Raw genomic sequence first — 25728 nt, 5'->3', positions numbered from 1 at the left:
ATCACCATTTCTGTCTTCTTGGCGTTGTATCTAAGACCATGTGATTCAGCATATTTAACACATACACCAAGATGTTTTCGGAGACCTCTGATCGATGCACTGAGGAGGACCATATCGTCAGCGTAATTCAGGTTATTTACACACAAATCCCCGATATGACATCCGACTCCGGTCTTCTTCAGTTCAGAGATCAGGACATTTATATACAAATTGAAAAGGTCGGGAGAGGTCAACCCCCCCAGCCGCACACCGCAAGTTAGCCTATAATCACTAGAGAGCGTGTCGGCCCATCTAACATTGTTAATTTGGTTCTCGTACCAGTACCGCAACAGATCCACAATACTGCCAATAATCAACATCCGATTTAGCAAGTTTCGACCAAAGTAAATCATAGTTTACAAGATCGAAATCGCAGCTAAGATCTAGGAAACATGCATATACAGAGGTTTCTCGAGCAACGTAATAATTAACGGTATGCTTCAAGCTAAATATTGCGGTATCTGTCCCGAGAGCAGTACGAAAACCAAATTGAGCATCATCTATCTCGATCTCCCTTACCAGTGCGGCTTGTAGTAGTCTCTCGAGTATCTATCCAATAATAGTTCCAAGTGAAATAGGGCGATAATTATTTAATTTAGATAAATCACCTGTTTTATTTTTAGGGACTGGAACCACCACGGTTCTCATAAGGTTGCACGGCAGGTATCCATATTTTAGGCATGCATTAAAGAGTTCGGAAAGAACTCTAAATATTTCAACACCCGCACACTGTATATGTTCGATACTGAGGCAGTCGAAGCCAGGTGACTTTCCCCTCTTCATTTGAGGCACTACAGTCGCAAAGTCGTCTGGTGAAAAAGTCGGAGGTATATGAACAGCCCCGTCGGTGGCTGCCTCAGTCACAGACAAAGCAGTGTGGGTGGCTCAACCTTGAAATGCTTAGAGAACAGGTCTGCAATATCCTTCTGATTTTCCAAATATTCAACTGTAATTGGCGCACTAGATTTACTGAGACTGCAGTGAGGGCCCGGCGTTGCGTTACCCTAGCTGGGCATGCTGCCAGCGTATGCTGAGCCGAGTCCTCACTGCATTCGCAGTGGTGACAGGCGGGGCTCGGTTCCCTCCTAGCGACCGAATGCAGGTACTTTCCGAAGCAACCATGCCCAGAAAGCACCTGCGTCAGTCGGAAGGAAAGAGCCCCGTGCTGACGCCCTGCCCACTCGACAATGACTGGCTGGAGCGCCTCCACGGCAGCAAGTCCAGCACGTGGAGCCTCCAGCCGGGACGATCATCGAGCTAGGATGGCTCGGCGGGCGGCCTTTCGCCACTCGCGTATCTCTTCGGGCGGGGGCCGACTGCCGCTACCCGCCCGAAATTCAGCCGTCCGCCTATAAACTTCGGCGAGCACCTCCGCTTCCAAGTCCCACGAGGGCGTTCCGGCCAACGCGCACGCTGCCTCCGTTGACACTGTGCGGTAACCGTGCATGACTCTAACCGCTATTACCCGCTGAGGGCGCCAGAGGCGCGCCCTAGTCTGGGCGGTTAGAGCCGCCGCCCACACCGGTGCACCGTATAGTGCCATTGACCGAACAACCCCTGTGTAAAGCCGTCTCGTAGGGACGCTGGGTCCGCCCAAATTGGACAGATGTCGCCCAAGGGCGGACGCAGCATCAACCAGCCTTGGTGAAAGCTGGCGGAAGTGCTCGTCGAAGAGATACCGTCAAGGATCAGGCCCAGATATTTTATGTGGGCCTGAACCGGTTCGAGGACCGAGTTCACCTATTGAGGGCCCGGGTGGCGGACCACGACGAGGACCGTGGAATGAAAGGGTCTCAGTCTTATCCAAGGCCACCCGTAAGCCCAACTCCTCGATGCGCCCGACTACCAGAGAGACACCTCTGGTAGCCAGGCACGCCGCCTCCTGAAAGTTTTTCCCCCGAGCCGTGACCAAGGTGTCATCTGCATAACAGATGACCCCCAGCCCCGGGCCAACCCAGTCGTACCCCATGTTCCACAGGAGTGGTACAAGAACAGACCCCTGTGGAGGAATCCATCTCGGTCCTCGTACATGACGGCACGCTCCACTAAGTAGGCTGCCACCAGCCGCCTTAATTACTGTGGCACTCCATGATAGAGGAGTGCTTCCCTAATGCAGCTGAAAGGCAGACTATTAAATGCATTGGCGATGTCCAATGCCAATGACAACAGCACGCCTCCGCAGCTCACTGCCTCTTCGGTCACAGCCCTCAGGCCCATTAGAGCGTCGATCGTCGAACGCCCGGCTCGGACACCAAATTGGGCGTCCGACAGATCGGGGCCAATCTCACCCAGATGTCGGACGATGCGGGTAAATATCACCCTCTCAAACAATTTACCCGCCTCGTCCAGCAGCACGATGGGCCTGTAGGCCGCGACCGAGTCAGCATGCGGTGCTGGCTTTGATAGTAAGGCCAGCTTCCCGCTCTTCCAGTAGTTAGGGAACCAGTTCCCTGAGGTGGTTCGACATGTGGATGAGGGCTAAGATGAGGGCTTCTTCGAACGTATTCGTAGAACAGCCGCCCCTATCTCTGCACCTGTAACCTCCCCGTCATCTCCGGCCAAAGGGGCCATCGACGGGGGCGCGTGTTCCACCCGCTGCGGGAAAAGGCCCTCAACCACTTCCTGCAGGAAGCTGGGCTGGAGAGTCTCTGTAAGGGGGGGGGGGGGGGGGGCTGGGCACGCAGCTTTTGTTGCGCTGCACGATATGGGCGACGAAGAAGCGACAAGGGTGGGGAATGAGCTGCCGTGGAACCGACGATTGCCACAGAACCGTCCCGATCGCCCACCCAGTTTGGGCAGGGAGGAACATAGTATGGCTCTGCAGCTACGGCAACACCAATAAACCACTCCGGCACGGCTTGCAGGAAGAGGTCCTGCGCACCGGCGCAGTGGTTCAGGTTCGTCTGGACAAAGAGGCTGGAGACTTGGTCCATTAATGGTCCATTTCCATTTTTTTCCCACCTGCACGGAGGCAGTGTCAGTGTACACCGAGCCCATCCTCGTTGCTCTACTATGAGCATCACTCTAGTCAGGCCACATCCCGCATAGTTCTTAAAGAAAGAACTAGTTGGGAGCAGCCTCCCTAAGTCCAGTTAACTTCCCCAAGGTGCTGGATTGCACCCCAGGTACTGAGCCCTTCCGCCACGACAAGGCCTGGACCCCGTGGGAATAGACACCCACAGGTGGAAGGGAACCTAACCTAACCTAACTTAACCTAACCTAACCTAACCAAGTAGTCTCGCACAAATAGCCGCGCAGTAAACAGCAGAATCGTATCGCTCCGCGTTCGAAAATATTAGTGGTGGTATTTTTATCTTAAAGTTAGCAGAGTGATATATCCACGGATTCGCCTCGCGACGGAGATTCCAACGATACGTTTTTGTGGAGATTTGATTGAAAAAAGTGACTAAAAGTGACAAAAAACTGCTTCTTAAAAAGTGAAAAGTGAGTGCGCCGCCGAAATAAGAGCTACAACCCCCCTTTTTACTAGTGCTAAAGGTTGCGACCCCACGCTCGGAAATTTCCAGCAAAAGGGAAAGGTGCCATCCGCAAGATAGTGCAGCACGGCGTGACCCGAGGTGCTAGATAACTTAACTGCCCCCATGTGATAGTGCTCGACAAGTTGAACCTAGAGACGTATAACAAATTCAGCTCCGACAACCAGGAGACCCCCTACGGTTGGCATCGCAAAACCCTAAATTTGTAAAGTCCAGGATACAGGAAGCCTAGCAGCTATACTTCTGAAACTTATACAATATCAAGATACCAGCCCACCACACAAGACAGAATTTTTCCAGATTTTTAGCAGTAAGGAATAAAAGTTAAGTTAAGTTACCAAGTTAACCTTGTTTGTAAATAACAGCAAAATTAACGTGGTAATTACCCTCAACCTCTCCTACCAGCCCTTTTTCCAAATTTCAAAAGTTGTCCCTTCTGGACAATCGCCTTTTTATATACAATCAGTTTTTAAAATATTAAAATTCATTGTAGATTCCTAGATATTTAAGTTCAAACACCAAAATTTTCAAGAAACGGAAAGGTTAACTTGGTACACTCTGGTGCCCAAACCCCAACAATTTGTAATTAACTAAAAAAGTACATGTATAGCCCTTTTTAAGACCTATTAACTGACGGTAGAATTATTAAAATCGAACAATTAGAAGTATTTTTAAATTAATTTATAAAAGTGGCTGAAATTGCATTTAAAAATATTTTCCGAAATACGGCTAAGGGTGACACGCTTAAGTAGTTTCAATTTAATTAAATTTAATTAATTTTTAGTTAATAGATTACCACAAACAAACACACAAAAAACTTTCAAATAGTCATAACACCCGTCCTGGTTGACTCAGACCCTTCGAGTTTGGGTTCCAACGGATCCTTTCCTCGAGAGGAACAGTTTGGATCAGGCGGATTTCCCCCCAGACACTCCCCCCCAAAATTGACCTCACCCCCTTAAGTCTCAACTTTGATCCCTGAGCTCCCAGACCCCCCGAGTTTTGGCTCAAACTGCCTGTCTCAGCGGGACGAACAGTTTGGCCCTGACTGATTTCCCCCCCTCTAAGAAACCCATTTATTTTAACACTTCCATAGGCCGTCCCCCGAAACCTCCCCCCCACCATTTTCAACCTCACCCCCTCTAGGGATAACTTTGGCTCTTGTGCTCCCAGACCCCCCAAGTTTGGGCTCAAACAAACCCTCTCATTGAGAGGAACAGTTTGGCCCCGACGGATTTCCCCCACGACCTCCCCCCTCCCTTAAAAAACCAAGAAAATTATTTTAACACTTCCATGAGAGTAAAGAGCAAAAGTCACCGCCCAAAATGGGAACAACATATAATACCATTATATGGTAACGCTGACGTACGCTCCGTACAAGTACGGAATCTTGAATTTTATTATTAAACCGCGGTATACATAGGCTGCACTAAAAGTTTCGGGAATGGAATATTTCCACTGTTCCTGTCATATTAAAATCTTTTTAATTAAAAACTCCTTGGTTTTAAAAATCGAATACCATTTATTTATTTAAAAAAAGATTCTCGGTCTTGTCACAAGGTCTTGCCAAACTTAGTCGTTGAGAAAATGGAATTGACTCGAGAAAATTCTAGAGCTATGATTTATTATGACTTTCAAAGTGGTTTAACACAAAAACAGTGTGTTGACCGGATGATTTCTACATTTCGTGATGAAGCCCCATCCATAACCAAAATTTATCGCTGGTTTGCTGAATTTCAACGAGGACGTGTCAAGCTCAGTGATGATCCCCGTCAAGGTCGTCCAAAAACTACAGTCACCAAAGAAAACGTTGACGCTGTGCGTAAGCTGATTGAGGAAGATCGACATGTGACATACCGCGAAATTCAAGCAACTTTAGACATTGGCATCAGTCAAATACAAATAATTTTGCATGAACAATTAGGTGTAAAAAAGTTGTTTTCCCAATGGATACCGCATTTGCTCTGTGAAGAGCAAAAAGCGGCTCGCGTTACTTGGTGCGTCAGAACTCTCGAAAGATTCAACGCAAGATCCTCAAATGCTGTATACAACATCGTATGAAGTGACGAATCCTGGATCGTAACGTGGACGTACGAACCCGAAACAAAAAACTAATCACGAGTTTGGGTGTTCGAAAATGAGTTAAAGCCAACAAAAATTGTTCGTTCACGGAGTGTTGCAAAAAAAATGGTGGCCACGTTTGTCTCCAAAAACGGCCATGTTGCGACTATTCCTCTTGAGGGACAAAGAACGGTTAATGCAGAATGATATGCTAGCATTTGTTTGGCACAGGTCGTTTCTGAACTCCGTAAATCATCCTCCATCACGACAATGCGAGTACTCACACCGCGCACAAAACACAAGAGTTTTTAGAGCAAGAAAACATAGAATTATTAGACCATCCGCCGTACAGCCCCGAACTAAGCCCTAATGATTTCTATACTTTCCCTAAAATAAAGAATAAATTGCATGGTCAGAGATTTTCACCCTGGTGGACTGAAACACTCAGCAAGCAAGAGCGACGTCGCAAGAATGAAGCGAAGGATTCGCTGCGCTGCTCCGATTCTGCAAGTAAAAGAAGAGTACAAAACGGAAGTTGAAAATGCAAGACTTAATAGTTGGAAGGCTTTTTGCGAGAAGCAGGATCGGAAGAGCCTTTGGGATGGCATCTACAGGGTAATTAGGAGAACCGGCCAAACGAGGATTGAAGACCCGCTTATTAGGGACGGTAAAGCGTTAACAAGCGCTGAATCTGAATCCGAATTTCTGGCGGAGACACTCTTCCCTGAAGACACGCATACAGGTAAAAATGAAGTACACGCCGACATCAGAAGAAAAGCCCAAAATGTCAACTTAATGGACCAAGATGAACTTCATGACCCGCCTTTTACGCATACTGACTTATTTGAATGCGTAGCAAGCTTTAACCCAAAGAAAGCTCCGGGAGGAGACGCGCTCACTACCGACATTTGCGGAAATGCTATCGCTGCCAACCCCGACGTCTTTTTGGCCCTTCTGAATCAATGTCTTGCATTGAGTTACTTCCCCGTACAGTGGAAGAAGGCAGCCGTAATCATTCTGCGGAAGCCGGGTAGGGATAATTATACACAGCCAAAATCGTTCCGACCTATCGGACTGCCTATCTTCGGTAAAATCTTAGAAAAAATGCTTGTAAGACGTCTTAACTTTTACCTCGTCCCCAGGCTCTCGGTGAACTAATATGGATTTGTACCACAACGTGGAACTGAGGACGCACTGTACAAACTCACAAACCACACAAGGGAAGGTGTTAAAAACAAAAAGATTGTCACCCTTATATCCTTGGACATAGAAGGCGCTTTTGATAACGCCTGGTGGCCCGCCATCAGGATAAGGTTGGCAGAAGAAGGCTGTCCCGTCAACTTAAGACGCCTAATCGACAGCTATCTGCACCAGAGAGAAATCAGGTTGCTCTATGGAGGTGCCGCTATTACCAGCACAACGAGTAAGGGCTGCGTCCAAGGTTCTATCGGAGGACCTATACTCTGGGACCTCCTACTCGACTCACTTCTAAATCAGCTGGACTCCATGAACATTTATTCCCAGGCCTTCGCCGAAGATATAGCCCTTGTTTTTACAACTAATAGCGCACTGGAAACGGAACTGGAAGCTAATAAAGCTCTGGAACATGTACGAAGCTGGGGTATGCAAAACAAATTAAATTTCGCTCCAAACAAAACTAAAGCAATAATCGAATCGAAGCGATAATCACAAATTGGATAAAATATGAAACGCATAAACTAGCGATGGGAGGCTCACTTATCGATATCACAGACAGCATAAAAATATTAGGATTAATAATTGATAACAAATTAACGTTTAATAAACACACTATCTCAGTAAGTAAAAAAGCCATTGAAATTTATAAACGCGTTGCAAAAACAGCCAGGGTGAGTTTGGGGACTGGACTCAAAAATTATTAGAACCACTCATACTGCCGTCATTGAGCCAATAATGCTATACGCTGCAAGTTCATGGTTTCCAGCTGCGAATAAACATATATTAAGCAGAGACTCGATACTGTTTAGAGAGGCTTCGCAGCTAAGATCAGCAGATCGTACCGCACCACCTCCCTCAACTCATTGAGAATTATCGCGGGTTTACTCCCGCTCGATCTGCGCGTTCAGGAGGAAGCACTAATATACCAGCTGAGGAAGGGTCACATAGAATGGGATGATCTGAAAGGCGCGGAGGTTGAACGCAAGACTGCATTCGAAGGTATGCAGATCCGCACCCAGCAGACGCACCAAAAATTTCATATCGAATCCTGGGCAACGAAGAGCTGGAAGCAGACAGCGAAACTCCCGAAACTGTCCACATATATACAGATGGCAGTAAGACAATGGACGGTGTGGGGGCGGCGGTGACGCTCTGGAGAAATCAATGCGAGTTAGGAGCTCATAAATTACCACTTGCCCATTTCTGCAGTGTTTATCAAGCAGAGCTAGTCGCTCTAAACAAGGCAGTGCAGTTGGCAACAAAGCGAAATGGGACCGGCTTAAACATTTAGAGTGACTCTAGGTCTGCACTTGACGCGGTAGTTGGAACCCGCTCCCTCAATCCCCTCGCCACAGAGATCCGTGACATGTTGACGTCCAATCCTCACAAGGAGATTAAGCTTTTCTTGGTCAAAGCACATGCGGGAAGGGAGGGGAATGAGCGAGCGGACGAGTTGGCAAAGAAAGCTGCCAGCAATGTTAAGTTAAGGCCGGTCTATGATCGCTGCCCACTGTCGCACCTCAAACGCGTCATAAGAGCAGGAACACTGCATAAGTGGCACACCAGATACAATAACACATCTACAGGTAAAATCACAAAAATATTCCTTCCGGATGCAATTGCAGCATATAGAATCCTAAACACCGTTAAACCTAACTACGTTCTGACGCAGATCCTCACTGGGCTTTTCAGAATATTTGTATAGGTTTAAATGCAAAAGCACTCCTACATGCCCATGCGGGCATCATGAAGAGTCCGTGCCTCACATACTAATCAATTGTCCGATATATGGTTATGAGAGGCATGAGCTAACACAAAAACTAAAAGATAAACAATTAGAAATACATACCATAGCCGATATCATGGCGGACAAAAAAGCTAGGCCCATATTTCTAGAATTCTGTTTAAGAATAGCCAAAAAAGTAATTAATAAAAACAAAACACGATAATTCACTAACACCCTTACGGCTCAAATAATTAAAATATTGTTCCTTTGAGAATCAAAATATGTATTAGAAAAAAGTTAGAATAAGTATAAAGTAATCAATCCGAATTCAATTGTTCTCCACTTATATAAAATTAGAGTATTAAATTAGTAATTAGAATTAAAACTTCCTGTAAGAAGTTAGTTAAAATTATTGTATAAAATAAGACCCTTTAACAATGTTATAATGATAAGAATAAAACGTGTGTTAGAAGTAAGTTTGTATTATTATTTACAAAATAAGACTTAAATATTGTTATTATGATTAAAACCAAAGGTGTATTTAGAAGTAAGTTAGAATAAGTAAAATTGTTATGATCAATAAAAACCCCACAAGTTGTTTCACTTTAGCTCGAAATCCACGGCCCGGGGATAACCTCGCCCGGGGGGTACGCTATTAGGCAAAAAAAAAAAACTAAGTGCAAGTGCAAGGGCAGGTGACAACGATGTCATCGGTGACAACGGTGACAAAGGTGACAACGGTGACAAGGGTGACAACGGTGACAAAGGTGACAACGGTGACAACAGTGACAACGGTGACAACGGTGACAACGGAACAATGGTCTTAAAATATTATACTTGATACCATATATCACTATCATCAGCTGATAATCCTATTAAACCATCAATTATTAGTGATCTTCTTTGGGTAAATAACTAAAGGAGATGCAATGAAATCTGCAACGACACCGGTCCTGCACTCCAATTGTATTCGAACATAACTCGGATTCCTTACAAAGAATTCATAAGTATGCAAGCTTACTCGATTATTCGAGTAACTCGAGTTTTCGATTCGAGTAAGACAAGGCCGTAATCTATATTATTAAGCTTAATAATGTAGTTAAGTTCACAGCACATTGAGTATTAATCGCGATAATTTGTTGGGAATAATAATTTCGAACAAGGTAAAGTGTTGTTATAATGTTTACTTAAACTAAAACTAATAAAATTTTGTGACAAAAAAAGCTTTAACTTTAACTTTACTTAAATTAATCAAAACATTTCTTTAGGTATAAAAAGGTGTCAAACTATTTACGTGGATATTAGCAATTTTTTCTGTGTAATCCATAAAACTAATTTTTTTGTGAATATAATTTTGTCAAACGTAAAAATACACAAATAACAAATTATACACTACTCGCTTGCTGCTTGTAAGAACACTCTGAAAAAAATTGAGCTAATGTAATTTGAGTTGCTCTTTACTATTACGTAAAAATCAACAAATCGAAATAAGACCACTTATGCTTTTATTCTTTACAAGGTACGAATTGTGCTCGTCACCTGGAGACATAAGATGTTAAGTCTCATTTGCCCAGTAATTTCACTAGCTACGGGGACCTTTAGAGCAAAACAAGAATGCTTACACAATACTCCTTCACGGCAGAAATAGGCGCCGTTGTGGTACCCATAATCTAGGCGGCATCCTGTGCAAAGGAGCCTTGTAAAACAGCACCTCCCACTGGTCGCCCTGTAACGTATAAAACGGAGGATATCCTAACAAAAATTTGACTTGTAGCTGTATTTATGTAGGAATCCGCCTCAATGTTTCTGCCCGGCGGTAAAAGCCTGGTATTTCAATTATTAAATGGTAATTAAAACTGATACATGCTATAACTGTGATGAACACACAAACAAACAAACAAAATAAAAAAAAAAAACGTCACAACCACGCTCGAAAATTGTCTGATGCAAAACTTTATCTCAAGTCTCAATTATGCAGAGTTTTAATTCAGATGTTTCGACCGCGCTTTGAATACCTACAACGCCACGTAATGACAAATTGTTCATTGTAAATCTGTCCAAATAACAGCATATCCAAACTTAAATTAGTTAAAGGACCTGTTACAGTTAATAAATCATTGTATTTGTTCGATGCGATTACTAATCAAATATAATAAAATTATGACAGTTGTCCTCACAAAAACAATGGATTCAAGTTCTAAAGATTGTTGCATCCAATGTACGATAGTTTAGTATAGTTTATATTTATACAGTTTTCTTTGTTACTTTTTATGAAATATAAAATTTAAATAAAAAAGATATAATTTAAAACGCTTTTAACTTTGAAATCAATTAATTATTGGATAAAACACCTTACTAACTAATTTATTATGAATAATATTACATATAGCCATTGTATAATACTTGTCGGCGTTACGCCAGGGTTTCCTTGACCAGGGTCCACCATGAAGAATACAACACTAATAATTTCTCAGTTTATTGAAGCACAACTGCTGGTATAGATATGAACCGTCTTTACATAAAACAACCGCTTTTATAGCTTCCGTACAATAGATGAAACAGAGTAGATAAAACTTCTTTTAAAACACAAATACAATTAGGTGTTGTAAAATAATTCCTAAATACAGCTCAATAAATGTATTAGTGAATTTATATAACTTCAAATGATTTATATAATAGTTTGTTCATTTAATTTGAACAAACATTACGAAGTAAGAAGATGGCGCTGCAAGCAATTTTCGAAATATAATTAAGAAAGACTTATTGCATAAAATAATAAAGTTTGATACAGAATAACGATATTAATTCAAATTAATTTGAACATTTTCACATTCAATTAAGTATTTAAACAATAAATAAAACATATCATAATCAAACAATTCAAACAGTCAAAACAGTGTCTATTAAATTAGTTAGACCTTAATAAATAACAGTTTTATGTTAACAAATAGCTATTTGTATTTAAATCTTATATATTTCAGATATATCAATAATAATATATTCATTTTAACAATAAACTAAAGCATAAATATCAATAGTTGCAAACAATTGACGATAGGTGGCGATTTGCGCCCATACGGCCATACTGACTCCAGCGCGTCCCTTGCGCTGTTTTTATAACAATATCAGACGAGGCTTCACCCATATTGGGATTTTAGCCAACACAGAAAGCATCACCCATCGGATCTAGCCAAAACAAAAGGCAACACATCGCCAACGCAAGACCTGGTAAGGCATCACCCATCGGATCTAGCCAAAACAAAAGGCAACACATCGCCAACGCAAGACCTGGTAAGGCATCACCCATCGGATCTAGCCAAAACAAAAGGCAACACATCGCCAACGCAAGACCAGGTAAGGCATCACCCATCGGATCTAGCCAAAACAAAAGGCAACACATCGCCAACGCAAGACCAGGTTCAAGGATACGCATGGTGGCCAGTCAGCGTTTTAGGAAGGTTCTTTGGATAGGAAGAATAAATTTCACGTACACACATTAATAATTACAAAAACTTGTCACAAATCACAAATTTTCAACACATATTCAATCATATGGAATCTACATAATCCGCAAAGGAAGTGGAAGCACCCTCGGTCTCCACTGATTTCTCTGCCCATACGGTCGATTCGCTTAAGCGCAATCGAAGGCAGCATCCAATAATATGAATGTCTAAGATGAAACCTTCCTCCACTTGGGGGTGAAAGTGCTTTTTAATAAAACAGCACACATCGCGCCCATGGCAATGCTGGATCCATCCTTTTCCGTATCTGTTGCACATAACACCAGGCAAAGCGGCAAATTCGGGTGCCACTTTGTAGCACCGGGAGTCAGTGTCACGCAGTTGGATCCATTGAACATGAAAAAAACAAAAAAAAAAACATTAAAGTTATTTCGTAAAATGCAACGACATTCTTAACGCCAAGCGATTCAACATAATTTATAAAAATTGTTTGAGTCTTGATTATTCCATTAATTCACTATCTTTTAACAAATTTTACGGGTTTATCATCAACAGACTTTTGATCGCTCGTTCGGTCAATCCTGACCGAAATAAGGAACCCCACTGGACAATGATCACATCTGAATAAAATTTTCAATAGGTTGATATGAAAGATATCAACTACATCACTAACACACAGTAACCGCTCAGGGGCAGTCTACCATCGTGTGTCTTGAGAATGATACTTCACGGGTCATCACACGGCGTCCTAGGCATAAAATAAAATTATTTAAAAGTATTAACAATTATTAAGTAATATTATTATAATTACTGTAACAATTACGTTTGAGATTTAACGTAACAATAGTCTTGTCGTAATATCTTATAGAATCTATCAAGCAAAAATCATAAAATAAAAATAACCAAAAGATAATATTAGGCTGTTAAGATCTTATTTCGTAATATTGTTTCGTTAATAATTCGTAAAAACTGAAATATTTACAACAACTTAATTCTCATGTGTTGTACTGTGGTAATGTCACCTACATTATGCTATAAGTAATTGTTCAACACTTATAGTCTTGCAGCAAAGTATACCATACAGATTAACTTACAAAGGATAACTCTTTTTAATATTGACAGTACTGTTAAATTATTTTCACACATGAAATTTTAATTCAAACCACGAACAATTAATTAAATTACACGCAAACTAATTTGTAAGCAATTGAGGGTGGCGAGAAATAATGCAACTCACTGTTGAAACATAAAAATTAATATTTTAAAATTCCTCAAACTACTACTTGATATGTAAACACGATTTTTATGAGCGTTACAAATCTTATGAGCAGTATATTTTCACTAAACCTTTAAGCACGGTCACAAAAATAGATAAAAGTTAACTATCATTACGGTATTGTTAGCGGATTACTTTATTCCAATATTATAATTTTGATTTCTTCTTTACGATTTCTAAAAAGCAACTCGCCCACCCACAGAAAACCAGTGAAAGAGAACAAATTCCATACTACACAGTATCGTTTAAATCTATATTGGTAATTACATTGAAAATTATTTTTGCATTATTTAGCTAATCTCTTATTCGTCATCATCAAAAGCTGTACACAGCGTACTATGATTTTATATCACGAAACTGACCTTCAAAATAATTAAAGGAATTAAATCATGGAAATATGAGGGTGTGGAATGCTGCGCATGTTTTTAAATCTGGTCCGGATTAAAAACAAATGAGGTATTTTCATTGTCAAGAAGGTCGTGAGACGATATCACACGGCTTGGTTAGCAGTAGATTTCATTATCACTTACTACATCAACTCGAGCTCTAAGCGAACATTATCAATTTCAACTATAGCTATAATGCCTCGTTTTGAAATCTGGGGGCACGGCAGTGCCCCTGCCAAGCCGAGCAATAAAAAGTGGCGCGGTCGTACTATGCTGTTCTCGAAGCAATTCAGGCCATTTCGACCCAACTTCGCTGTAGGTAAAACAAGAAGCCTGAATTATCAGTTACCAACCACGCATTGTATCAACACTTTCAAATTCCATTCAATTTAAACCAGTAGCTTTTTTGTCACTGACTGACTGACCGATGATTAAAACTTGAACCAGTAGATAACTAGTAAAAGTTTCTTAATTTTGTCACTTACTAACCGAACGATCAATAAAACTCTAAGGCACGTTTTTAATTGATATGGTCACTATAAGATGATGCTAGGATAGCTAATTACGTAATAACTAAAGACAGTTTGGACTGAATCAATAGACCGCCTTGGTACTACATGGATCTCACAAGCTTTTACGTTAGAATAACTCGAGTTGAGAGACTTGGTTTCGTTTTTTATAAGTTATGTTTTTGAAGGCATAACTGTTTGTTTTCGGGCAACGAAGCGAGTTATTTTCGCTCCAACAGTGTGTATTAAAAAGACGGTTATAATTCACCAATAATTACGCCCCGTTTTATAGATGAACAATAGGTATTTTGTTTGGGGCGTTACGTTAGTCATTTTGACGGCGGTAACAATTTTTATCTTAGTGGCCCTTCCGATGTCAGTATTCACACTCAATAAACTTTACTAAAACTGTCACGGGAATTGGAATTATTATTTGATTTGTTACTATCAAATAAACATAAAATATCAAACAGATATTTTTAAAGGGATTTTTGCAGTCTTTCTTATTGCAATTAAAATATATGACTTATTTCTTCGTGAAGTGAATTAGGAGTATTTCCCAACAAATAAAGCAGAATAAATACCTGTTACCAGTGCAGTCGAACCCTCCTGAAGGGCGCCCAAGCCTCTGACCAGAATTCGTTGCCAAACATGTCAGCTCTTTCTTCAATCGTTCCCACGTGACCAGGTGTCGGCCCACGTTTTTGCTCGTCCTCTCAATTGCCTCTCAACGTCGTCACAAGATCCCTTCATTCGAACTTCATGGAGCTAAATATAATTAGCACACCAGTCCCTGATACATGAGATTTTTCATCAGGGTTGACTTTTCGTTATGGAGATTAGGAGACCCATCACTTGATCCATGGCAAAAACCATCCCATCTGGAGGCCTTAAGTCATGGGGCTGTGACCCCACCGCTGCTGTCGGCGTTACGCCAGGGTTTCCTTGACCAGGGTCCACCATGAAGGAATACAACACTAATAATTTCTCAGTTTATTGAAGCACAACTGCTAGTATAGATGTGAACCTTCTTTACATAAAACAACCGCTTTTATAGCTTCCGTACAATAGATGAAACATAGCTTCCGTACAATAGATGAAACAGAGTAGATAAAACTTCTTTTAAAACATAAATACAATTAGGTGTTGTAAAATAATTCCTAAATACAGCTCAATAAATGTATTAGTGAATTTATATAACTTCAAATGATTTATATAATAGTTTGTTCATTTAATTTGAACAAACATTACGAAGTAAGAAGATGGCGCTGCAAGCAAGTTTCGAAATATAATTAATTAATTAATTTATTTATTTATTTATTTATTGGTCTACCAGCGATTTTACATAAAAATATTTCTTAAACAATTAACAATTTAAATTACATGTGCAGGGTATGCAAAATCATTTAAAGGTAAACACTACATGCTAATTTCGCTTATCGATACATTATTACAAATCTAAAAGTGAGTTAAAAACTAAAACCGGTGAAAAAAAAATATGAAAAATTTGACAGTCTGCAATAATCAATTGCGAATTGTTTAACAGATAGTTAGAAACAAATAATAAGCGTTTTAATTACATACAACTAAGTATAACAAAAATCTAAATCTAAGCTAAGAAATTATATAATAAAATAAAATACACTAATCTTTAATTAAAATATATAACCTATGTTATAACTAACAGAGCAAAGTAATCTATCACACTCATAACTGGCTGGCTAGATTGCTGATAACTAATTTACGAATAGTGTTAGGGGAATCAATATTTATATCAATTAATGAACTGAATGTATTATATACTTTACACAAGCGAGGGATAGTGCAGTTGGCGCCAAAGACTGTTCTAGTGCATGGAGGCACGACCGGAGTAATTGCAGTTCGGGGATATCTGCGTGGTACTCGGAAATTAATTTTACATAGTAAACTGGGGCAGTCTAAATTGTTTCTTAGCAATTTATATAAAAAATTTAAGTCCAAAAATTCTCTTCTTTGTTCAAGAGTTATCATGTTAAAGTGTTCTAACCTTTTTTTATAAGACACCACCGTTTTGTAAATATTCGCTGAGTATGATAGATGCCACATGAACCTTTTCTGCACACGCTCCAGTCTTAAGTAGTGTGTAGAATAATGTGGGCGCCAAACAACGCTACAATACTCTAAATGACTGCGGACAAGGCTGTTGTAAAGACAGATTTTTGTTTTGGCATCTTTAAAATTTCGACCTTGTCTCATAATAAAACCTAGTAATTTTGAAGCTTTGTTTATTACAATTTCTATGTGATAGAGATAAGTCAATTTCCTATCAAGCATAACACCCAAGTCCCTTATGAGTTCAACTTCTTTAAGAGTATTACCATACACTTCATACCTTGTCGGAATAATATTATTTTTGCGAGTAAATTTAATATGCACACATTTACTGCAGTTGAGTTGCATGCCATTAGATTCACACCAATTGGTAAGTTTATTTAGATCGTCCTGTAATAGAATCGAATCACTTGGTGAAGAAATTGTTCTCGTTATTTTTAAGTCATCGGCATATAAATATGGTGTGCAGTGTTCAAAACAAGAAACAATGTCGTTCACAAATATATTAAATAAAATTGGGCCAAGATGTGAACCTTGTGGTATACCTGATGTTACCAGATTAGTTGAAGAGCTAAATCCATTAATGACTACATAAAACGAACGGTCTTGTAAGTATGATGAAAGCCACTTCATCACTGGGCCTGAAAACCCATATAACGATAATTTTCCAATGAGTACTCCATGTGGAACTTTATCCAATGCCTTTTTAAAGTCGGTATATATGGTATCCATCTGCTTCTGCGAGTCAATAGCTTCTGATAATGAAGATGTGAAACTAACCAAATTAGTTGTGGTAGACCTACCTGGCAAAAATCCATGTTGATGCTCAGACACGACACGTTTGAAATGCATTTGAATTGTCGGACAAACTAAAGATTCAAAGACCTTTGCAAAAACCGAAAGAATCGATATAGGCCTGTAATTGTGTATGTCTTTCTCGTCTTCACTCTTATATATTGGAACAACTTTTGCTTGTTTCCATAAAGCTGGAAAACTACCCGAGTTAAGCGAGGCTTTAAAAATAAGATATAAAGGTGAAGTTAAGCTTGATGCACAATTTTTTATGAATGCCGGTGGTACATTGTCCGGTCCCGCACCTTTTGCAATATCGAGACTTTTCAGCTTTTTATAGATGTCATTCTGATTTATTTCTATGCCTGCAAGATTTTCACTAACGTCCAGATAGAGAATCTTTCGTAAATAAGATAATGAGTCTAAATTACAAGAACTATTTGATTCATCATATACCGAAGCAAAATAACTAGAGAACATATTGCAAATTTCCAATCCGCTAGTTGAGGTTTTAATTCCGTTACTCATTGCAGCTGGATATGAGTTAAAATTACTACGTTTACTCTTTAGGAACGTCCAAAATGCTTTCGGATTTATCTGAATTTTCTTTTCCAGGTCTTCATTAAAAATTTTATAGGCCTCACGCGTAATTTTCTCACAGCGATCACTAAGCACTCTTAGTTCTATTTCATCCATTGGATTATTATATTTTTTAAATCGTTTTAGCATTTTGTGTTTTTCTTTAATTCTTTTTACAACCTTACGATTCATCCATGAAGGGTACCTACTGCTTTTAACTTTTTTTAAGGGAACATAATCTGTGATAGCAACCTGTAAAATCTCGTAGAATACTTTAACCATTTCATTTATATCACCTCGGTTCAATATCGAATTCCAATCAATTCCCTTCAAGTACTCATTAATGGAATCGTAATCGGCTTTATAAAAATTGTACCGCTTGTTTGAAGTATTAGTCGCAAGTCTATGTTGTCTCGTATAAGGAATCAAGCTTCATTCTAGCGCTGTACAAAGCGCAGGTCCGGCCACACATGGAGTATTGCTGTCATCTCTGGTCTGGCGCACCCCAGTATCAGCTCGGTCCATTTGACCGCGTGCAACGTTCGAGAGCAGTTCGAATTGTCGGGGACTCAGTGTCCCCGACAGTCTCTGTGAACGGCTGGATCACTTGGCGTTGCGTAGAGACGTCGCTTCATTGTGTGTCTTCTACCGCATTTATCACGGGGAGTGTTCTGAAGAGCTGTTTAACCTGATTCCTGCCGCCAAATTCTACCTTCGCACGACACGCCACAAGTTAGGATATCATCCCCACCATCTGGATGTGTGGCGGTCCTCCACAGTGCGGTTTTCAAGAAGCTTACTCCCTCGTACTACAAAGCTGTGGAATGAGCTTCCTTGTGCGGTGTTTCCGGGACGAGGGTACCTTTAAAAAAAGCGCGTACACCTTCCTTAAAGGCCGGCAACGCTCTTGTGATTCCTCTGGTGTTGCAAGAGAATGTGGGTGGCGGTGATCACTTAACACCAGGTGACCCGTACGCTCGTTTGTCCTCCTATTCCATTAAAAAAAATCTTATTTAACTTCGGTTACTAATTCTCAGTACCTAACACAAATTTGTTAATTTGAATACTTTCACATTTCTAATTTAATTTGCTGAACATCACCAACAGATTCAGTTATTTAATAATTACATGATTTTGTAAATATAGTTAATATTGATGTAACGCAAATCAAGCTTTCTAAATTCTATAGCATACGAGGGGCACACTGAAATGATCGGGAATAGAATATTTCTGATTGAGTTACAATAAAACCTTTTTTAGAATTTGAATACTGGCCTCTTAGAACCTTAATGACATTCATACAATTAATAAAAAGGGCATAAACAGAAACTATGTTGGTTTAAATTTGACACGTCGTTGACAGAAATGGAGCGCACGCGTGAACATTTTCGTGCCATAATTTATCACAATTTTCGTCGCGGCTTATCTCAAGGTACATGTTTCAGTGAACTTGTTTCGATTTATGGTGTTGAAGCACCTAGTCAAACGACAATATACCGCTGGTATGTCGAGTTCCGACGCGGTCGAATGTCGCTCAGCACTGTTACTTCTGCAGGTCGACCAAGAACAGCAGTCACCCCTGAAAACATCGCAACTGTGCGAACTATTGTATTAGTTAACCGTCATGTGACATACGAGCAGATTCAGGCTGTTATCAGTATTAGAATGAGTGCAATTCAGTCGATATTACATAATGAACTTTGTGTAAGAAAGCTAGTTTCCCGATGGGTACCCCACAATTTGTCCGAAGAGCAAAAGGCGGCTCGTGTAGATTGATGCCGGAATACTCTGCAACGCTTCAACGGAGGGAAGTCAAATGCCGTTTATAATATCGTCTCAAGTGACGAATCATGGATTTATTCATACGAACCTGAAAGAAAACATCAGTAAGAAGTTTGGGTCTTCGAAAACGAGGTCTAACCAACGAAAGTGGTTCGCTCCCGCAGAGTGTCAAGGAAAATGGTGTCTACGTTTGTCTCGAAAAAGGGGCATGTTGCTACAATTCCTTTACAGGATTACAGAACGGTTACCGCTGAGTGGTATATCAAGGTTTGTTTGCCAGTAATGAAAGCCGAACTCCGAAAAAACAACCCGAAACGTCGCATCATCTTACATCACGAAAACGCGAGCTCCCATACGGCTCGGAATACAAATGATTTTTTGAAGCAGGAAAACGTTGAGCTGATGAGCCATCCTCCATACAGTCCTGACCTGAGCCCAAACGATTTCTTTACATTCGTTAGAAAGATTTATTACGCGGTCAACGGTTTGAAGACCCAGAAGTACACGTACGGACACGTACGATAAGTACATCTCGCGAAGTATTTTAGGGGGCTATTCCAGCTTTCCCCAGCTAAAGTTTTGCAAATCATAAGTGCCCGAATGGATTTTCACAATACTTCCTGCACATTCAAAAACTTCTTTTTTAAGCATTACAGCAACAAAGTCGTTTAGCATTTAGCGTTTAGCCTTTACAGCATCTTAAAGATATTGTAATACTGAACATGGAGGGCGTTCTACGTCCGGTGTTCACATATATCATCCACAGTCCACCGGTATATAAGGACGCTTTAAATAAAGCTATTAACATACTGTTCTGTAGTCTAAGGGCTAATCTGTGGGGAAGCATATTGCTCCTTACCACCAACTACCTTACCACTAACCTGCGTTCTTGTTCGATATTCTCGCCAGCTGTTAGATCGCTCCACTCACAAAAATTTTTAACTAGAGTACACTGTACTTCATACAGGCGGTACACGGTAATTGCTGTTCCGTTGCCCTTAAATACTAATATGTCCTACACTAAAATGACACCTGCATGCATCCGCAATGTCCTTGTGACCTCAAGCATCCTCAACACTCACCGGAAAACTGTGCTGCTGGACATTCATCTTATTTGTGTTCTTACAAGAGCTTTTTAGAATTGCGAGGAAAAATTATGGTATTCAGTTAATCAGTGGGAGGCTCCTTTGCGCCTATTTCTGTCATGAAGCAGAAATGTGTAAGCATTAATGTGTTTCGGTCTGAAGGGCGCCGTAGCTAGTAAGATTACTGAGTAAATGAGACTTAACATCTTATGTTTCAAGGTGACGAGCGTAATTGTAAGGCAAGTGTGTGCCGCTCAGAATTTTTGGGTATTTCAAGAATCCTGAGCGGCACTGCATTGTAATGGGTGGGGCGTATCAATTACCATCAGCTGAACTTCCTGCTCGTCTCGTCCCTTATTTTCATAAAAAAAAACAACTGAGCTGTTACTTATAAGATTAAGGATGGGTACAAATTATAACAGTACAACTTGTTGTACTCAATATATTTCACTTACATTTTACTGAAAAAGATAAATTATAGCTAATCGGCTGTACAAATCTTATGACGGTGCGAATCTGATATAATAATGAATCTTGAAAATAAATGACAGTTTGACTGATGAAGGGTTTTTTACGAACTCGATCTAATTTTGTTTTCTTAGGGAGTACCGTCGTGTTGGCTTTGGTTAACACACGTGTGGTGTTTTTCGGAGTGTTTTTTTTTGTTGAAAAGTGGCCGGTTTTTGTCTTTTACCTATTGTTTATTGGTGGTGGTGTAATTTAGTGTGTTGGGAATGGAGGTGGAACCCCCTTCGGTTCCACCAGACCCTGATGGGTCTAGAAATTCGTCTCGACAGGCTGCCTCCTCTCGGAAGCGGCATGTCGAATCCGATGAGCCCGCTACAGAAAGCGGGAAAAAATCAGGTTTAAATCCCCCCCAAGCATCCATACAAACTATGTACACGCATCCTTCGTTCGCTGAAGGCCCTAAAGGTTACAGTGGGGATGACAAAGGTCCGTTTATAGTTCACGTTTCCAGAGAAGTCTCGGACCCATCTGCAGGCACATCTATCCCTGCATTGAAGTTTGGACTGTTCCTACACCAAAATAAATTCACGCACATTGTTAAAGACGGTGTTAAAAGTGTTGGCCGCAACAAAGTAAGTGTCGAATTTTCAAACGCTCAAGCAGCTAAATATAAAGCAGTAATTCCGACTTTTAATATTACTCGGATGGGCCTAGTCCGAGGTGTCCCTGTAGACTGGTCTATGGAGGACTTTGTCGAATCCCTAGAACTACCGATTGGCTGTGGCGAGGTTTTGAAAGCTCGCCGCTTAAACCGCAAGAACATCATTGAAGGTATTGTCGAGTGGGTGCCCACTCAATCGGTTGTTTTGACTTTTAAAGGCCAGATGCTTCCCTTCAAAATTTTTCCATTTTATACGTCCCTTTCCGTAGAAATCTGTAAATTCCTGACTATTCAGTGCCTGAATTGCTGTCGTATTGGCCACGTTAAAGCACAGTGTAGGTCTAAGCCCAGGTGTTACAGATGTGCCCAGCTCCACACAGGTGAGTCCTGCGATGTTCCAAAAGAAAAAACTTCCTGCTTACATTGCTCAGGCAGTCATTTTGCGTCGGATAAGAACTGTCCAGAGTTTTTACGCCAAGAAAACATAAAGCGTATTATGTCTCAGGATAAGATATCGTATTTAGATGCATCGGCTCGTTTCCCCCCAGCCCGCAGGTCATATGCGGAGATGATAAGTGAGTTCTTCTCCTCTCCTACATTCTGCCCTCTGCCCGTTAACTCTTCCCAACCTACCAACTCATCTCAACCCAGCTCCAACCCTAAAAGATCCTATCGGGAGACAATTGTTCGTTCACCTCGCCCCGTACCCCCTTAGCAAAGCGTTACAACAAGCAGGCCCATGACGCTATCATCAATCTCCCACCCTCCTCTCTACCCAATGGCTGTGCTCTTGGCAAAAGCCAACCCGACTTCCCTCAATTCCAAGGAAAAAATGTTAGAAGACCTTTCGTCATTGCTCCTCAGCATCGTTGCTCCATGCAGTGAACTTCCATTACCGTCCAACGTTACCCAAAAAACCCGTCTTTTTAAGATCTTGAACAATGGCCCCAACAGTTCTTCTGCAATGGAACTGCAAAAGTATCCGTGCTAAGAAACAAGATCTTATATCATTAATTAACCTTCATAGCCCTGTTATAATTGCCATCTCGGAGACATGGCTGAGGCCTGGAACCCGATTTCGGGTCCCTGGTTTCTTCTGTTTGCGGGATGACAGAGATGACGGGTATGCGGGTAGTGCAATTTTCATTCGGCAAAACATTTCGTTTTCTTCTATTACTATCCCCCCTCACAGTAATCAGATTAATGCTGTTGCTGTGAGAGCTGTAAATATTTCCTTCCTCTCTTTGTATATTCCACATCCAAGCCCCTCCCTTATTCCAGAAATTGAAACTATTCTAACTTCTCTCCCCAGTCCCACTGTAATTATGGGTGATTTTAACGCCCACCACACTTTGTTGGGGAGTTACAACTGTGTTGGGTTTGCTCCATTGATGGTTGACATCTTTGAGGATATGAATCTTTGTATCCTGAAAGATGGCTCTCCGACCCGCAGAGTTTACGCCAATCAGAACCATAAATCGGCAGTAGATCTATCCCTTTCTTCAACTTCCCTTGCATCTCAGCTATCCTAGCAAACTCTTCCTACTACCTATGGTAGCGACCACTTACCTATTATCCTTACTCTAAATAATAGGACAATTCCTCTCCCCAATCCTAACCCTTTACTAAAATATAAATTGCGGTACGCAGATTGGTCTCGCTATGCTCAAACCGTGGATGATTTGTTGGACTCCCTTCCTGATCTTCAGAGTGATGGTAACCTCTTGACTTACTATGAACAGTTTGTCAAATCTCTTATTTCTTCGGCCGATTCCAATATTCCCCGTAAAAATCTCTGTGTCTCATATAATTTGCCTACCCTCCCTGGTGGGATGGGGAATGCAAGAACTTGTTCAATAAGAGAGTGGTAGCAGAGAAAGAGTACGCAGCCCAAATGACAGAAGAGAACTTCATGAAATATAAACGTATTGATGCTAAAACTAAAAGGATGGTATCAAAAAAGAAAAAGCTTGGCTGGACTAAGTTCTGTGAATCACTTAACCCCAGATCGCCTTCTTCTATTGTTTGGCTAAACATAAGAAGATTTCGCAGCTCCCTTAACTACTCCGATCCAAACTGCAACAATCCATCTGAGTGGCTTAGTACTTTCGCTGACAAACTTGCTCCACCGTATGTTCCCCATCCGGACGATTTCCCTATTTCTACGCCAGCACCCTTAATGTGCGAAATGGATGCTCCCTTTTCTTTTTCAGAGCTTCAGATTGCTCTTGGAGGCCTAAAAGATTCATTCCCTGGAGAAGATGGTGTACCCTACTCTTTTTTGGTAAATTTAAATAACAAATCTAAATATTCCTTTCTAAATTTGATTAATGGTTTTTTTGAAAAAGGAATAATTCCAGATTCCTGGAAGTCTCAAATAGTGATCCCTCTTCTCAAGCCTGGGAAAAAAGTATCAGATCCCAATGCACACAGACCTATTGCACTGTCGTCCACCTCAGCAAAAGTTACGGAGATCCTCCTTAAGAACCGATTAGAGTGGATCATGGAAGGCAGAGGACTGCTGGCCCCTTCGCAGTTCGGTTTCCGCAAGGGCCTCAGTACTGCAGACAGCCTCAGTATACTGACTACAAACATTCGAACTGCCTTTGGTAAGGGTGAATACCTTGTGGGTGTTTTTATCGATGTAGCCTCTGCATATGATAATGTACTACTTCCATTGCTCAGGCAAAAACTGCACCAGCTGAGTGTACCGACGAGTATAACACATTTCATATGTAACCTGCTTTCTGGCAGGTCAGTTATAGTAAAACACCAGTCTTCCAGTATCCCACCTAGATTAGTGTGGAAAGGTCTTCCCCAAGGCTCTGTTCTCAGTCCTTTGCTATACAGCATATATACTCAGGATAGAACTGTCCGTTAATAATTTTTGTAACATCTTGCAGTATGCTGATGATATTGTCCTTTATCATAGCTCAGGCTCTGTAGAGGAAATATCCCAATGCCTCAACTCTGCTTTGTACTATTTAGGGGAATGGCTCTCCGACCACGGCCTATGTTTGTCAGTGTCTAAATGCCAGGCAGTTGTGTTTACAAGGAAGAGATCTATCTCTACCTTAAGCTTTTACTATGAGGACCAACTCATTAACTTGGTAGATAAGGCAAAGTTCCTTGGAGTTATCCTTGATTACAGACTGAACGGATTGGCTCATACCGAATATGTTATTAATAAATGTGAAAAGGGCATCAATGTTCTACGCGCAGAAGCGGGAGTCTGGTGGGGTGCTCATGCCTACTCCCTCAAACTCTTATATAATGCTTTAGTTCGTAGCTATATTGATTACTGTTCGTTTCTTTTAGACCCCTATAAAAAAACAGTGTCTGAGAAGCTAAATAAAATTCAATATCGTTGCCTTAGAATTATTCTGGGTGCAATGAAGTCTTCCCCCACTAACGCTCTACAAGTCGAATGTGTTGATCCTCCTTTACATCTCCGACGGCAATACCTATGTGACCGGTTTATCAGCAAAATGTTACAGCTTTCCTCCCGCCCATTGTGGACCAAATTGGACCAGCTATCTCAAGTCCTTAGCCCACGCAATACCTCTTCTTATCTATTGGATAGTTTCCGTAAGTTTACCAATCTCCCTCATTCCTTGTTATCTTTATCGATGAGTCCTCTATTCTCCAAATCATATAAAGCCCTGGTTTTCAATTCTACCGTCGTTACTGATCTTGGTTTGGTCAAAGGAGCCCCCGACACTTATTCGAAATTTCAATGCTTAGTTCATCAGAATTGGTCAAATCACTTTCTTATCTACACTGATGCTTCAAAGATGTCTCAGCAAAGTTGTGTTGGCGCAGCCTGCTGGGTCCCCAGCTTTAAAGTCATTTTACAATTCAAATGTCCTCCTGAGTCTTCGGTGTTTACAGGAGAGGCCGTTGCCTTATTAGAAGCAATCCTGTTTACCCGCTTCCATAACCTGAATCAAACTGTTATTTTTACTGACTCCCTTAGTTGTTTATCATCCATCAAGGAAAACCCATTCCGAAGTAAGTCAAGACATCCAATTATTCTTCAGGTTAGGGAGGCTCTATTTTCCTGTCATCAAAATGGAATAAATTTAACACTTGTCTGGATTCCAGGTCATTCTGGCATT

General features: G+C 41.0%; 1 protein-coding gene across 1 annotated transcript in view; it reads left to right on the top strand.

Annotated features, from left to right (window-relative positions):
* Positions 1-25728, top strand: part of LOC126971740 (uncharacterized) — a 280527-nt gene that overhangs the window by 187772 nt on the left and 67027 nt on the right. The gene's annotated exons all lie outside the window — the stretch shown is intronic.

The sequence above is a fragment of the Leptidea sinapis genome, chromosome 24, assembly GCF_905404315.1.
Source record: "Leptidea sinapis chromosome 24, ilLepSina1.1, whole genome shotgun sequence".
Lineage (NCBI taxonomy): Eukaryota > Metazoa > Arthropoda > Insecta > Lepidoptera > Pieridae > Leptidea > Leptidea sinapis.
Note: the sequence above shows the minus strand (reverse complement) of the source record. Positions and strands in the feature narration are given on the sequence as shown.